This window comes from Macaca thibetana, chromosome 8 (assembly GCF_024542745.1).
Source record: "Macaca thibetana thibetana isolate TM-01 chromosome 8, ASM2454274v1, whole genome shotgun sequence".
Lineage (NCBI taxonomy): Eukaryota > Metazoa > Chordata > Mammalia > Primates > Cercopithecidae > Macaca > Macaca thibetana.
This window is the reverse complement of record NC_065585.1, coordinates 72451274-72457967: the sequence shown is the minus strand read 5'-3', so window position 1 is coordinate 72457967 and position 6694 is coordinate 72451274.

Sequence of the window (6694 nt, the reverse complement as noted above, 5' to 3'; positions counted from 1 at the left end):
TTGTGAGCAGTGCAAAAACCCAAGGAGGTGGCAGTTTTATAGTGCCAAAGCCATCAAAAAGTTGAAGGAGAAATGGCAGAAGGAAACCACTGGGCAGACGCTGAGGGCAAAATTACTGCCAGTGGAACCTCCTATTAGAAATACCTATGGAAGGACACTTAGTATGGAATAACCTTCTCCAAGAGATTAAGCCCCAGTATTCCCTGACAAAACAGAATGGAGACTTTCATGGGGGCATAGTTTTCTCCCATCTGGGTGGTTAACAACAGAAGAGGGAAAGGTACTTATGCCTGAAGCCAGCCAGTGGAAAATACTTAAGACCCTCCACCAAACTTTCCATATGGGTATTGAAACACTCATCAAATGACCAAATCCCTATTTACAGGGCTAAATCTCCTCCAGGCCATTCAGCAAGTAGTCAAAGCATGTGAGGTGTGCCAAAGGAATAATCCCTTGGTCCATCATAAGGCTCCTCTGGGGGAAAAAAGAATAGGGCACTATCCTGGAGAGAGTTGGCAGTTAGAATCACCCATATGCCTAAGTTAACGGGATTTCAATACTTGTTGGTATGTGCTGATACCTTTACAAATTGGATAGAAGCCTTCCCCTGCAAGACAGAGAAGCCTCAGGAAGTGGTTAAAGTCCTAATTCATGAAATAATTCCCAGATTTGGGCTTCCCCAAGCTTATGGGAAAATGAAAATAACAAATTCACTCACCTTTTAAACATACACAACCAGTTCTGTCTACCTAGCCAAGGCATATTCTTCTTATGTGGAACTTCAACCTATATATGCCTCCTCACCAACTGGACAGACCCCCTGCACTTTAGTCTTCCTAAGTCCCAACATTGGCATTGCCCCAGGAAATCAGATCCTACCAGTGCCCCTCAAAGCTCAAGTCCCTCAGCACAGGGCCATACAACTAATACCCCCACTTAGAGGGTTAGGAATGGCCACTGCTACAGGAACTGGAATAGCAGGTTTATCTACTCCATTATCCTACTACCACACACTCTCAAAGGATTTCTCAGACAGTTTGCAAGAAATAACGAAATCTATCCTTACTCTATAATCCCAAATAGACTCTTTGGCAGCAGTGACTCTCCAAAACTGCCCAGGCCTAGACCTCCTCACTGCTGAGAAAGGAGTACTTTGCACCTTCTTAGAGGAAGAGTGTTGCTTTTACACTAACCAGTCAGGGATAGTATAAGACACTGCCCGGGATTTACAGGAAAAGGCTTCAGAAATCAAACAACGCCTTTCAAATTCTTATACCAACCTCTGGAGTTGGGCGACATGGCTTCTCCTTTTTCAAGACAGCCATCTTGCTATTACTCACCTTCGGGCCCTGTATTTTTAACCTCTTTGTCAAATTTGTTTCCTCCAGGATCGAGGCCATCAAGCTACCGATGTTCTTACAAATGAATCCCCAAATGAGCTCAACTCACAACTTCTACTGAGGACCCCTGGACCGTCCCACTGGCCCTTTGGCCTATAGAGTTCCCCTCCAGAGGACGCTACAACTGCAGGGCCCCTTTGCCATACCCAGCAGGAAGTAGCTAGAGCAGTCATCACCCAATTCTCAACAGCAGTTGGTGTGTCCTGTTTAGAGGGGGGATTGAGAGCTGAAGCAAGCTGGACTTCCTGGGTCGAATGAGGACTTGGAGAACTTTTCTGTCTTACAAGAGGGTTGTAAAATGCACCAATCAGCGCTCTAAAAATGCACCAATCAGCGCTCTGTAAAATGCACCAATCAGCAGGATTCTAAAAGTAGCCAATAGCAGAGAGGATTGAAAGAAGGGCACTCTGATAGGACAAAAATGAAACATGGGAGAGGACAAACAAGGGAATAAAAGTTGGCCACCCCAGTCCCAGCAGCAACCTGCTCAAGTCCCCTTCCAGGCTGTGGAAGCTTTGTTCTTTCACTCTTCACAGTAAACCTTGCCGCTGCTCACTCTTTGGGTCCATGCCATCTTTAAGAGCTGTAACACTCTCCACAAAGGTCTGCAGCTTCATTCTTGAAGTCAGCCAGACCATGAACCCACCAGAAGGAACCAACTCTGGACACAGTGATAGTATCATAGGTATATGCATGTGTGCAGATTAGTCAACTTGTATAACTTAAATATGTATAGTTTTCGTATCAGTCATATTTCAACAAAGCTGTAAAAAAGATATCATCAAAAATGAAAGAGAAAATGAAAAATTAATTTTCAAAATGGAAAAAGCAAATGAAAAATACCAAAAACAAGTGTATTGGCCAAACACTTCTGCGGCCTAGATATTGCCACAACTTTTGTGACTTCTCATATGGAAGCTGAAGTGTCACCTGCAGGAATTCTTTATGTGGTTTTCATGGTCACAGACACAGTATGGCTGGGAACACGTTAAAAATTTCAAGGAGAAGGGACAGTTAAGGGTCAGACAAATATGAAGCTGGCTGGAAGCTCCAAGTGTGGAATGCATTTGTCTGTAAATAGTAAGACCCCTAGATACATAGAGGCCCATTTTATAAGAGAGAAGATAATTTTTACCTCGGCTGAGGCTATACTTCCAAAAATTGTGAGTATTGTCACATTCTTATGCAAAAAGTACATCCTCTGTGAAGTAATAAGCATCTGAAATAATGTGCTCAGGTAACTGATTTCACTGGCTAGCCCCAGCAAGCCTGGATTCTGCAACAGTGTTATAATGTATCACTTCAGCATGTAGATGAGTTCCAGATAAGACATCAATTTGTGATGTTCACGTCTAAAAATAGAGCCACAGCCTAGTCAGTGTTGCCCTTTAGATTCTATTTCCTTTTTACTCTGCTGTCAGCTAAGTCCCAGGGATCACCATAAGTCTGATTATAAAAACAAGTCCTGGCTGGGCTTGGTGGCTCATGCCTCTAATCCTAGCACTTTGGGAGGCCTCTAATCCCAGCACTTTGGGAGGCCAAGGCAGGTGGATCACGTGGTCAGGAGATCGAGACCATTTAGGCTAACATGGTGAAACCCAACTCTACTAAAAATACAAAAAAGTTAGCTGGGATGGTGGCAGGTGCCTGTAGTCCCAGCTACTTGGGAGGCTGAGGCAGGAGAATGGCATGAATCCGGGAGGCAGAGCTTGCATTGAACCAAGATTGCGCCACTGCACTCCAGCCTGGGCAACAGAACAAGACTCCATCTCAAAAACAAAACAAAACAAAAACAAATAAACAACAAACAAGTCCTGTGTTTGGGAAGGAAAACTGATGTGTTGGAAATCAGTGGACATGGCTGTTTTGAGTGGCTTCCTTCCCTCAGGAAACTGTAACAACCCCATCTATCATCTTGACAATGCCATGCATTACATATAGAGCCTTCAGATTCATAACCATCCAAGGACCTTTCATTATGTATCAGTTTCTTAAATGCAGGGGAGCAAAGCTCCTCTTGGTTTTGCTTCAAACATCACCAGGAGCAGTGAACACGTGCCCCTCTCCCTGGCACCCTAATCAGCTCAGCTCAGGAGGCATTGTAATCTGCCTTTGATGGAATGGAGGATTGCACAAGAAGAGAAACCTATGTTGAAGCACATTCTCAAGATATGGACATACATTTCAAACTACAATCTAAGCAATAACTTATTATTTCCCCTTTGCTACCAGTAGTTTAGCAGAAGAGCCAACATACACGGTTTTCAAATAGACCACTAGAGAGTCACAGATCAGCTCTTGATGTGGGGGCTACTGATTGCTTCTTGCAACATTTCATGCTGTGTGAGTTTTAATACTAAGGGAAAGAGCTTATCCTGCATCCTGAATTAGCTGTTTAATATCTGTACCAGCATGTTTGTGGCGTAGAATTATATGAGAAAAAAAAGTATAACTGCAAAAAATGTATCTCTCCTCATTAGGCTATTACCTCCTTGATATCTGGGACAATGTCTTATTCATAATTCTATTTCCAAAGTAACTTTTCTGACTTGTACCTCCATGTCTTTAGAGGCCCTTTTATGCCAATAGGTGCCCAATTAATATTAGAAGACTTCAGAAATGTTCCCATTGATCATACCACCTTTCTGGTTTGCCCTTCTTCCAACTACTCCTCAATACAGAATTGGAAATGGTCTTTAGAGTCAGCCTAGCTTCTGCTCTGGAAAGCTGTAGAGCCACAGAAAAAAGTCTTACTCCTGAGGTTTCCTCTTTTTAAAGATACTATGCAACATAATACTCTCCTGTCATGAGAATATTTTAAAATTAGTTAGCTTGATATGCTAGTAGGGGTATAGAAAAAAGTTGGATAACATTACACCAACCCATTAACAGGCTATCTCTAAGAGAACATGAAATATTTACATGAAATAATTGTATATATTTTTGTAAAGCATGGTTTTCTTTGACAGAGAACACACACTTTTGTATCAGTCCGTTTTCATGCTGTTGATAAGGATATACCCAAGACTGGGTAATTATGAAGGAAAGAAGTTTAATTCACTCACAGTTCAACGTGGCTAGGGCGGCCTCACAATCATGGCAGAAGGAAAGGAGAAACAAGTCACATCTTACATGGTGGCAGGGAAAAGAAAACTTGTGCAGGGGTACTCCTCTTTATAAAACCATCAGATCTTATGAGACGTGTTCACTTTCATGAGAACAGCACAGGAAAGACCTGTCCCCACGAATCAATTATCTCCCAATAAGTCCCTCCCACAAGATGTGGGAATTGTGGGAGCTACAACTCAAGATGAGATTTGGTTGGGGACACAGCCTAACCATTTCACTCTGGCCCTTGCCCCTGCCAAATCTCATAACTTCACATTTTAAATCCAATTATGCCTTCCCAACAGTCTCCCAAAGTCTCAACTCATTTCAGCATTAACTCGAAAGTCCACAGTCCTAAGTCTCATCTGAGACAAGGCACATCCCTTCTGCCTATGAGCCTGTAAAATCAAAAGCAAGTTATTTACTTCCTAAATACAATGGTAGTAGAGGCGTTGGGTAAATACAGCCATTCCAAATAGGAGAAATTGGCCAAAACAATGGGGCTACCAGTCCCTTTCAAGTCCAAAATCCAGTGGGGCAGTCAAATCTTAAAGCTCCAAAATGATCTCCTTTGACTCCATGTCTCACATCCAGGTCACACTGATGCAAGAGGGGGGCTCCCATGGCCTTGGGCAGCTCCACCCCTGTGGCTTTGCAGAGTATAGCCTCCCTCCCAGCTGCTTTCACAGGCTGGCATTGAGTATCTGTGGCTTTTCCAGGCACACAGTGCAAGCTGTTGATGGATCTACCATTTGGGGGTCTGGAGGATGCTGGCCCTTTTCTTACAACTCCACTAGGCAGTACCCCCAGTGGGGACTCTGTCTGGGGCCACCCACTCCACATTTCCCTTTGCATCACCCTAGCACAGGTTCTCCATGAGGTCCCCACTCCTGCACCAAACTTCTGCCTGGATATCCAGGCATTTTCATACATCCTTGGAATTCTAGGAGGAGGTTCCCAAACCCCAATTCTTGACTTCTGTGTGCCCACAGGCTCAACAACATGTGGAAGATGCCAAGGCTTGGGGCTTCCATCCTCTGAAACCATGGTCTGACCTGTATGTTGGCCCCTTTTTAGTCACGGCTGAAGCAGCTAGGATGCAGGGCACCAAGTCCCTAGGCTACACACAGCAAAGGGACCCTGATTCTGGTCCACAAAATCATTTTTTTCTCCCAGGCTTTTGAACCAGCGATGGGAGGGATTGCTGCAAAGGCCTCTGATATGCCCTGGAGATATTTTCCCCATTGTCTTGGTGATTAACATTTGGTTCCTTGTTACTTATGCAAATTTCTGCAGCCAGCTTGAATTTCTCCTCAGAAAATTGGATTTTCTTTTCTATTGCATTGTCAGGCTACAAAATTTCCAAATTTTTATGTTCTGTTTCCCTTTTAAAACTGAATGCCTTTAATAGCACCTGTGTCACCTCTTGAATGCTTTGCTGCTTAGAAATTTCTTCTACCTGATACCCTAAATCATCTCTCTCAAGTTCAAAGTTCCACAGATCTCTAGGACAGGGGCAAAATGCCGTCAGTCTCTTTGCTAAAACATAACAATAGTCACCTTTGCTCCAGTTCCCAACAAGTCATTCATCTCCATTTGAGACCACTTTGGCCTGGATTTCATTGTCCACATCATTATCAGCATTTTGGTCCAAGCCATTCAACATGTCTCTAGGGAGTTCCAAACTTTCCCACATTTTCCTGTCTTCTTCTGAGCCTTCCAAACTGTTCCAACCTCTACCTGTTACCCAGTTCCAAAGTCACTGCCACATTTTCAGGTATCTTTGTAGCAGCACCCAACTCTACTGGTACCAATTTACTGCATTAGTCCATTTTCACACTGCTGATAAAGACATACTTGAGATTTTATAATTATAAAGGAAATTACAGTGCTTAGGAAAGAGGTTTAATTCACTCACAGTTCCACATGGCTGAGGAGCCCTCACAATCATGGCAGAAGGCAAGAAGCAAGTCACATCTTACATGGTGGCAGGGAAGAGAGTCTGTGCAGGTGAACTCCTCTTTATAAAACCATTAGATCTTGTGAAACTTATTCACTATCATAAGGACAACACAGGAAAGACCTGCCTTCATGATTGAATCACCTCCCACTGGGTCCCTCCCACAAGACATGCCAATTGTGGGAGCTACGATTCAAAACGAGACTTGGTGGGGACACACCCAAAC